We start from the raw sequence: 10,000 nt of genomic DNA, 5'->3' as shown, positions 1-10,000 counted from the left end.
CTCAGGGCTGAAGGGGGCTGATACCCCCTCCTGGAGAAAATTTATCCACAATATATATATATATATATATATTCCGGCATATAATGCGCGTTTTTTCCCGCAAAAAGTCTTGTTCACTAACGTTGCCTTACAACTGCTTGGAAACATAGTTTTATACGTCTTATATAGTTCCTGTTAGGAGGAACAGTTGGTTGGTTAAGGGGGGTTGAAAGCCTATGGACTAGGATCATTGAGGCATTCTTGCCTCAATGACAAGAAAGCATTAAGCCCTAAAATAGGGATTTAAACTCTCAGAATACATACGTTAAGAGAAATACACTTCACGATGTATATATATCCTGTGAGAAGCAGCTGTGATCACAGTAGAGGCGAAGGGCGTGAAATCACTGGAGTATTACGAGGCTTCGCTCTCCAGCACACAGGGCAATTAATCTGAAATAGTCTAGTTTATGGCCAGTATGTCTGCCTCACCCCTGCGCAACTTTGTCAAAAAATAAAGTGAAATTTAGTTTTTTTGAGGGGAGGGGACAAGCACGTTTGCCACATTTCTGCACATATTTTAAATGCAATTGAGTGGTAAAGAAACAGAAAAAAATGTGCTTGCCAGAAACCACCACACACCCACGACTAGCAGCACTCAAATAAAGCCAGTCATCTCAGATCTTCGTTGATCCTAATTGCTTTTTTCTCTCCTCCCAGAAAATAATACACACACACACACACACATATATATATACATATATATATATATATATATATATATATATATATACATATATATATATATATACATATATATATATATATATATATATATATATATATATATATATATACATATACATATATATATACATATATATATATATATATATATACATATATATATATATACATATATATATATACATATATATATATACATATATATATATACATATATATATATACATATATATATATACATATATATATACATATATATATACATATATATATATATATACATATATATATATATATATATATATATATATATATACATATATATATATATACATATATATATATTATATAATTATATATATATATATATATATATATATATATATATATATATATATATATATATATAAATGTATCTTCTGAGTAACTTGATTAAACTCCACAAAGAGTGAAACGTCGTATCAATAAGAGTTTGTTCAGTAAACTGCGTCTTTTCTTAAATATTGTTGTCAGTTCACCATTTGGATCATGTGAGATATTTTCCCCTTTGTTACACCTATGCACTTTATCACCACTTCTGCCAACAACATTGATATGCCTGCAAAACCACTGTTCGGATTTTTACTGGTATCTGTAAAACGTTTCACTCAGGGGTGCAGATTTATCAATACCTGAGTTAATGAACTTCTACATAGAGCGAAACGTCGTTCCGATAAACGCTTGTTCTGCTTATTGTTGTGTCATCATAACTAGGAGTTCTTACGTTAGTGCTGCCAGTAAATGCCTTTTACTACCTACCTACTTGGAGTATACCTGGAGGGTGTTTTGGTGGTCAACGACCCAGGCCTCCCGGTGGATCAGGGCTTGATCAACCAGGCTGGTACTGCTGGCCGCACGTAGTCCACCTAGCACGTTAATATCATCCTGTTGCAAGGCTTCTCAATCAGGCGTAAGGAACCCCGAGCATCGGATGCCTGGCGTCGCGTCTCAGACTGAGGATGATTGTTTACCAGGCGCGAGCTGTATGGGATGATAGATGCATGGAGGGCGACACAAGGCAGAGTTGTGGCGACGCCAATAGGTGCAAAATAAACTCAGACACACACACACACGCGCGCGCACACACACACACACACACACACACACACACACACACACACACACACACACACACACACACACACACACACACACACACACACAGGACAGGAGAGATAGGGGGGACATGATAACGACATACAAAATACTGAGAGGAGTTGACAAGGTGGACAAAGACAGGATGTTCCAGAAATGGGACACAGCAACAAGGGGACACAGTTGGAAGTTGAAGACACAGATGAATCACAGGAATGTTAGGAAGTATTTCTTCAGCCACAGAGTAGTCAGGAAGTGGAATAGTTTGGGAAGCGATATAGTGGAGGCAGGATCCATACATAGCTTTAAGCAGAGGTACGATAAAGCTCATGGTTCAGGGAGAGTGACCTAGTAGCGACCATTGAAGAGGCGGGGCCAGGAGCTTGGACTCGACCCCTGCAACCTCAACTAGGTGAGTACAACTAGGTGAGTACACACACTGACACACACACTGACACACACACACACACACACACACACACACACACACACACACACACACACACACACACACACACACACAAACACAGGGTATGCTCGCAGCATGGATGTTTTATATCTCTGTTATAACTTACTTCCTGTTCCTAATATTTTACATATTTCAAGACCTTTTCAACTGTACATACTAAAATCTTTTTCTTGGCTTGCTCTGCATGGTAGAATAAGATAAACACTATTTTTTTCCTTCTGATCTCACGTAAATAAGTTGGCCCTTTATTTTACCGCTTCCGATGGTGAGTATAATGTACAACTGTAAGTAACTGTTTGTATTATATATATATATATATATATATATATATATATATATATATATATATATATATATATATATATATATATATATATATATATATATATATATATATATTAAAAGTATGAAGTAAGGAGTGATTCTCCCGATATTATAAAAAATTGTTTGGATCGGAAACTTTAGACATTTCGGTGGGGCTAGCACCATTATTAAGTCACTCGATAATGGTAAATGACAAACCGAAACATCGTCTACAGTTTTTTCTCCAATGTAGTTTTTTTCTGTGAATTGTTCAAGCCACCATACTGCGACTTTTATCCTTTAGGTATCAAGTGTTTTGCGGCGATGTGGGGCAGATGCCTTTATCACCAGGCAGGCAGATTTCGATTATATATATATATATATATATATATATATATATATATATATATATATATATATATATATATATATATATATATATATATGTGTGTGTGTGTGTGTGTGTGTGTGTGTGTGTGTGTGTGTGTGTGTGTGTGTGTGTGTGTGTGTGTGTGTGTGTGTGTGTGTGTTTGTGTGTGTGTGTGTGTGTGTGTGTGTGTGTGTGTGTGTGTGTGTGTGTGTGTGTGTGTGTGTGTGTGTGTGTGTGTGTGTGTGTGTGTATGTGTGTGTGTAAACAAGGTAACATTTATGAAAGGATTCAGGAAAACTGGTTAGCCGGACTTGAGTCCTGGAGGTGGTAGTAAAGTGCCAGGACTCTGAAGGATTGTCGATACTTACACTTTTGAACTGGTAAGACGAAAAACACGCACACTCAGAGTGGAGAACAAGTATGGTCAGAGAGTATATAGTGAGAGACACTTAATTTATCAACAATTTACTTAAATTGTGCATACTTGAATTTATGTACCAAAATCAATTCAAATATTTACATAAGTTTTTCTTTCCATTATTCTTTTTTTTCTTGGGGGGGGTACCCTTTTCAGCCAATGACTGTCTTACCTGTTAGCTATAAACCATCATTAATTTTTCAAAGAGTCCATCTTTCAGTGAAAGCATGCCAGATAGCTAATATACATTCAGTAACAGATAGCTACAGTCAACTAATCACTGTAAACCTGACACAGCCTCTCAAGTGAGGCTCCCTGATACTGGTGAGGAACATGTCAGAGTCCTTCCTACCTGAAGACTTGGAGAGAGTTCTGAAGGGTCAACGCCCCCGCAACCCGGTCTCAGACCAATCCAAGTACCAATCCTAGTACCGCTAACTAGATCCTCTTGACAGTTATTTTCTCGCTAACTAGATCCTCTTAGAAATTATTTTCTCGCTACCTAGGTCATCTTGAAAGTTATTCTCGCTAACTGGGCCCCTTGAAAGTTATTTACTAGCTAACTAGATCCTCTGAAAGTTGTTTTCGCGCTAAGTAGGTCCTCTTGAAAATTCTGAAGATATAATTGGGAACTAGATATTGTAATGATTTGCTTTAGCTTGGTCTTGGCTAGTTACTAGGTAAGCAATACCTGATAGCTATAATTTCCTAGAAGAATGATGCAGCGGCTTGCGGAGCTGAGAGAGTGTATAATCCGCGGAAGGCATCGTGAGGCCGCATGCGGCCAGTGCAAGAAGAGGAGGATGCTTGTAGCTGCTCAAGCCTTTGACAGATCCCCTTCTCTTGTTTCACCGCACGGCTCTCTCTTTCTCTCTCTCTCTCTCTCTAAGTGTAAAATCAGGCAAAATAATAATAATAATAATTTTATTAGTTATGATAATAAATTAAATTGCAAACGATAATAATGATAAAAGTGACAATAATAATAACTAACACTACTGCTACTAATGGCAATAATAAAATGGATATTACTACTGCTATTACTACTATTACTGCTAACATTAATAATATACGCTATTTAGACTGTAAAATAAGTTGCTTAGCACTGGACACAGTCCCCTTCAAACTCGGCCATCACGATAAACTGTCTCAGCTTCCGGGAGGAGGGAGAGCGTACAATCGACAGACTTTAGATTTGCATAACTGCCTCACCCGGCTCGATAGATTATCTGCTAGTTAGGCTACCCCCGGCCTATAGCTCAATAAAGATAACTGGCTGCATCCACAGATAATCTCCCAGTGTGGTGGGGCGCTCTGGCTTCGGAAGCGCTTTGGTTAGGAATTATTGAAGCGAGCTGCAGTTGGCTTTTACAGCCTTTGAAATATTCAGAGCAGGCAGAGGCTGGCTGGTGACAGTTTCCACTGGAAATGATCGTGTACCCGCACCACTGCTGCTGCCACAGCCTCAGCTAGCAGCTCGTTATGCTTTTTTTTTTTTCCTACCTAACGCTTGCTGACTTAGCGTATAAAGCAATGGTTATTTTGCCCTTTGCCCTCAATTCTACGAATATTTTTGCACTCATTGGGAAATAATAATCCCGATGAGACCATTCAGCGTTTAGAGAACTGGCCGGGGGCGTCGTAAGGGGGGCGGGCGCCCCGGGTGACACCACAGAGCCTCTAAAGAAGGTGACACCAATGCCCAAAACAGTGCTGCACCAACATAAGAGAAAAATCCCTCGTTTCTATATAGCCTATTATATATGAACAAAGTACAAATAAGCGTATATAGGGAAAATCATTGATTTTGATGGTGTGATAGATGATTTTGCATAAGTGAATTCAAGGAAATGTAAGATCAGATACACTGAGATGTTACCTGTACTCAAGGTCAGATCAGAACTAGTGTTTCTCTGATATTCCAATGTTTTTCTTTATTTTTCAAGTTTTTTTCTGGCATTGTTGAAGATGAATAAATGTAGGATCTGTTGGTTGTACTCAAAGTGGTATTTGAGTTTATGTTTCTTCAATATTACTACGAATATTTATCATTAACAAAGTTGAGAAGCATTCTCCTGTTCAGTTTATGGCCCTTAAACGTTCTCATTGCTAAATATTTGTCACGGGTCATGTAGTAGTGACATAACTGGAGTTTACCCCCCCCGTCCCCCCGCCTTTGAATTTCATGGGGGTGACACCAGAGATTCCGCCCCGGGTGACACCAACTCTTGCGACGCCTCTGGAACTGGCGTCAGGTTTGATCCAAAGGAAGAGTGGCTCTAGTTTCTTGGAGAAATAGCCATTCACCGGGAATCAAGATACTTCCCTTGGAAAGAGGCCCTCACTTGTGGCTGTGTAAATGGGGAAACAACCCGGAAGGTTATATACATCTTCAGGAAATAAAAGTAATCAGATTTGAGCCAATAGAATGAAAGAGTATCTTTATTACCTTGGATCCAGGATCATTCTCCGGCATCAGGCGAGGCAGACTGGCGAGGTGAACACGAGAAGCCTATTGAAGATCCCCTTTATGCTCTCAACTTTCTGAAGTCAAAGTATCAGCACGTAACATTAAAGGTTCTCACTTCACCTAATTCAATTCAGATTCGAGTGTTCATATTCCTTTGTAGATCTTTTTGCCCACCTGGAGAAAGAGTCAGAGAGGCGAGCGTAATAGAATGGATGTGTGTGTGCTAGGGGACTTACACCAGGCACCCCAACATCCCAACACCCTCACACCAAGCACCTGAATATTGATACATAATTTCTGGTATGTTGGTCAACCAAACACAGCTTCTGGTTTACATGTGTCGAGTATTGCTTGGCTTAATCTGCCGAGCTTCGGGGAAAGTCGGATCTTTTATTCGTTGCGTCAGTTAGAATTATATACGGATATCGTAGCCCAGCACACTAGTGCTTACCATATTATCTCTCTGATGAGAGGACACAGCTTCCTCGCTTTGTAGTTTTTGAACCCAGAGTTATTTGTTATTGATACATAGGAACTTTTACAATGTTTCAAAATACGGTACACATTTTATATACATACTGTGTGTGTGTGTGTGTGTGTGTGTGTGTGTGTGTGTGTGTGTGTGTGTGTGTGTGTGTGTGTGTGTGTGTGTGTGTGTGTTAGTTACCATTTTGTCCTAGGCACATGTCGATTAGACACTAGGCCTGTTGTATATGAGTACGTGTGTGTGTGTGTGTGTGTGTGTGTGTGTGTGTGTGTGTGTGTGTGTGTGTGTGTGTGTGTGTGGTGTGTGTGTGTGGTGTGTGTGGTGTGTGTGTGTGTGTGTGTGTGTGTGTGTGTGTGTTTGTGTGTGTGTGTGTGTGTGTGTGTGTGTGTGTGTGGTGTGTGTGTGTGGTGTGTGTGTGTGGTGTGTGTGTGTGGTGTGTGGTGTGTGTGTGTGTGTGTGTGTGTGTGTGTGTGTGTGTGTGTGTGTGTGTGGTGTGTGTGTGGTGTGTGTGTGGTGTGTGTGTGGTGTGTGTGTGGTGTGTGTGTGGTGTGTGTGTGGTGTGTGTGTGGTGTGTGTGTGGTGTGTGTGTGGTGTGTGTGTGTGGTGTGTGTGTGTGGTGTGTGTGTGTGGTGTGTGTGTGTTGTGTGTGTGTGTGGTGTGTGTGTGGTGTGTGTGGTGTGTGTGTGTGTGGTGTGTGTGGTGTGTGTGTGTGTGGTGTGTGGTGTGTGTGTGTGTGTGTGTGTGTGTGTGTGTGTGTGTGTGTGTGTGTGTGTGTGTGTGCGCGCGCGTGTGTGCGTGTGTGTGCGTGCGTATGAGTTTGTGTATGAGTGTGTGTGTGTTAGTTACCATTTTGTCCTAGGCACATGTCGATTAGACACTAGGCCTGTTGTATATGCGCGCGTGTGTGTGTGTGTGTGTGTGTGTGTGTGTGTGTGTGTGTGTGTGTGTGTGTGTGTGTGTGTGTGTGTGTGTGTGTGTGTGTGTGTGTGTGTGTGGTGTCGTATAGGTAAAATTGGTTAATTAGCAAGAAATCACTAAAAATTAAGTCATTTCTAAAATTTTCCCTTATATGTTTAAAGATATATATTTTTCATTTATGTTAATGTAAAATTAATAATTTTGTACCAAAAGATCCTTAGAAAACTTACCTAACCTTATTATAACAAACGCAATTTAATTTAGCCTAATTCAACTAAATCTATTTTTTAAAAAATTACAATAATTTAATAATAAACATAATGAAATATTTTTTTTCGTTAGGTTCAGAATGATACACAAATTTTCGCTTGCCTTATTTGGCAAGAAGAGCGTTGCTATTTAAGTCAAAATAGCAAATATGTATATATATAATATATATATATATATATATATATATATATATATATATATATATATATATATATATATATATATATATATATATATATATATATATATAAGACGCACAGAATGTCTTAAAATGTTCTTTCCCAAATGTGTCTTAATTAATTAGTTCAGCCACGTCACTGTTGCTTCCTAACCTTCTCTTTCTCTCAAGGAAAGCGTCTTTAGGCTGATGAAGGGCTCTTGATCCAAGAAATTAGAACTACCTTTCACTTCACTGAATTAAAATTGATTGCCTTCCATTCCCCAGGCACTGTGACGCCTCATGGGTTTAGCACTTCTCATACACTCCCCTTCAGTCTTCAGACTCTTTGGTATTCACGAAATTATTTTTTTTATTCTAACTTGCTAATTATATTTATCATAATGAGATTTTAGCTGAATGTTTATTTTTTTCTGGCAAGTTTAATGTCTTCCGTTACACCTCATTATCTCAAGTTTTCCCAAGTTGGCTTAATTGTATAGACATCAAAGTTAGCTGGTATTTCTTTCACCAGTCTGAGTTTAGTCTCGGTTTTAAATTTGCGTTGAGAATGGCAGTTAGGAGCAGGCGAGTTAAGCAGTAAGATTTTTTTTTTTTTTGGTTTACGTTGTTTTGTGAGCTTAGAGTATAGGTGTAAGGAAGGTAGTGAATTGGAGTTTTATCATTTAAAATAGATGGAAATACTCCATACATATTATCTGGTTGTAAACGATATGTATGGTAATCCCAACCAACTGTGGTGAAGGACGCTTGTACGTAGTTCAGGACTTTTGTTAAATGTAAAAATATCGCCATCAGTCCGAATTATGAATCATCAGTACTAATTATGAATCGTCATCAGTTCTAATTATGAATCAGTACTAATTATGAATCGTCATCAGTCCTAATTATGAATCATCAGTACTAATTATGAATCATCATCAGTCCTAATTATGAATCAGTACTAATTATGAATCGTCATCGGTCCTAATTATGAATCGCAAAATCATATGTGGCGAAAGGTATCCCTTAAAACGTGTCCTGAACACAAGTATCCATTTACCTCTACCTATTATTTCTGTGTTGACTGTCATCATTATCGCAGAGTTGTTTACTCTGATAGTTTAGTGTAAGAAGGAGAACAATAATTTTCAGCATTAATTGCGCTTTAGAAACATTACAGAACAAGGATTATAAAATAATAGATAACTGTGAACCGAGAGGATACAGAGAGATTATTTCCCCTTTTCCCTCTGGCTTGACCTACTTCCATCATAGTAACTAAGTAAAGTGATGCTGCAGAAACCGCTATGCATTATGCAAAATAACGAACTCGTGAACAAATTTAGCATAAAGGATGAAACGGAAGATACAAAAAATATAAAGTACCGTGACTGTAACAATACACAATTAACCCGCACACGGGAGACAGAACCTTATGACGACGTTACGGTCCGACTTGAACCACTACCGTCGTTTTAAGTTCCTTTCTCCTATGTGCGGGTTATTTGTGTGAGGAAGATATAAACACGACGAAGCTTTTACAGAACTGTACAATAAACACTAATCATTCACAAAACTGTTCAGTCCGTGAGCGATATAAATGATCGCGTTTACTTTTAGGCTTTCCAGAAAGCAGCATTTTTTAATGTACATTCAAGGAGAAGCGCTAAAACCGTAAGGATCATACACCAGACGAGCCTGGCCAGTGGCCGGGCTCTGGGAGTAGAGACTCAAAACTCATAGGTATATCAAGTGCCTGGTGAAAGGGAAGCACTCAGATTCAGTTCGAGGAAAGGGAGAATACCTCCATTTCCTAGGATCAAGAGCCCTTCACCGGCATCAACGCACCCGTCATGCTCTGCATTAGTCAGGCTACCAGACAGATGGCAGCATCACTCCTGACAAACGCAATTAACTCAGTATCCAGAATTATTATTTTCTTAATAAACGATCGAACTGTGAATAAAATGAGTTATTATAAATAATCCACAATAGGATACTTATGGCCTTTTATTGAGATGTTTCGTCCATCAGGGACTTTGCAAATTCTAAAGTCCCTGGTGGGCGAAACGTCTTCCCAATACAATGCCATAAATGATTCAGAAAGTCGACAAGTTGGTAAATTGGACACATCTGCAACATAATATACTCACGTGTTGCACATGTGTCTAATTTATCAACTTATCGGTTCTCTGAACCATTTATCTGCATTCCTATCAGACACAGTAACTTCTTGGGTCTTATTGATAAATTTGTCTGCCTGTTCTGCCACTGA

The 10,000-nt window shown here is 38.8% G+C and overlaps 1 protein-coding gene across 1 annotated transcript in view; it reads left to right on the top strand.

Annotated features, from left to right (window-relative positions):
• Nucleotides 1-10,000, top strand: part of LOC128695252 (dual specificity calcium/calmodulin-dependent 3',5'-cyclic nucleotide phosphodiesterase 1A) — a 316,026-nt gene that overhangs the window by 238,130 nt on the left and 67,896 nt on the right. The gene's annotated exons all lie outside the window — the stretch shown is intronic.

This window comes from Cherax quadricarinatus, chromosome 50 (assembly GCF_038502225.1).
Source record: "Cherax quadricarinatus isolate ZL_2023a chromosome 50, ASM3850222v1, whole genome shotgun sequence".
Classification (NCBI taxonomy): domain Eukaryota; kingdom Metazoa; phylum Arthropoda; class Malacostraca; order Decapoda; family Parastacidae; genus Cherax; species Cherax quadricarinatus.
Note: the sequence above shows the minus strand (reverse complement) of the source record. Positions and strands in the feature narration are given on the sequence as shown.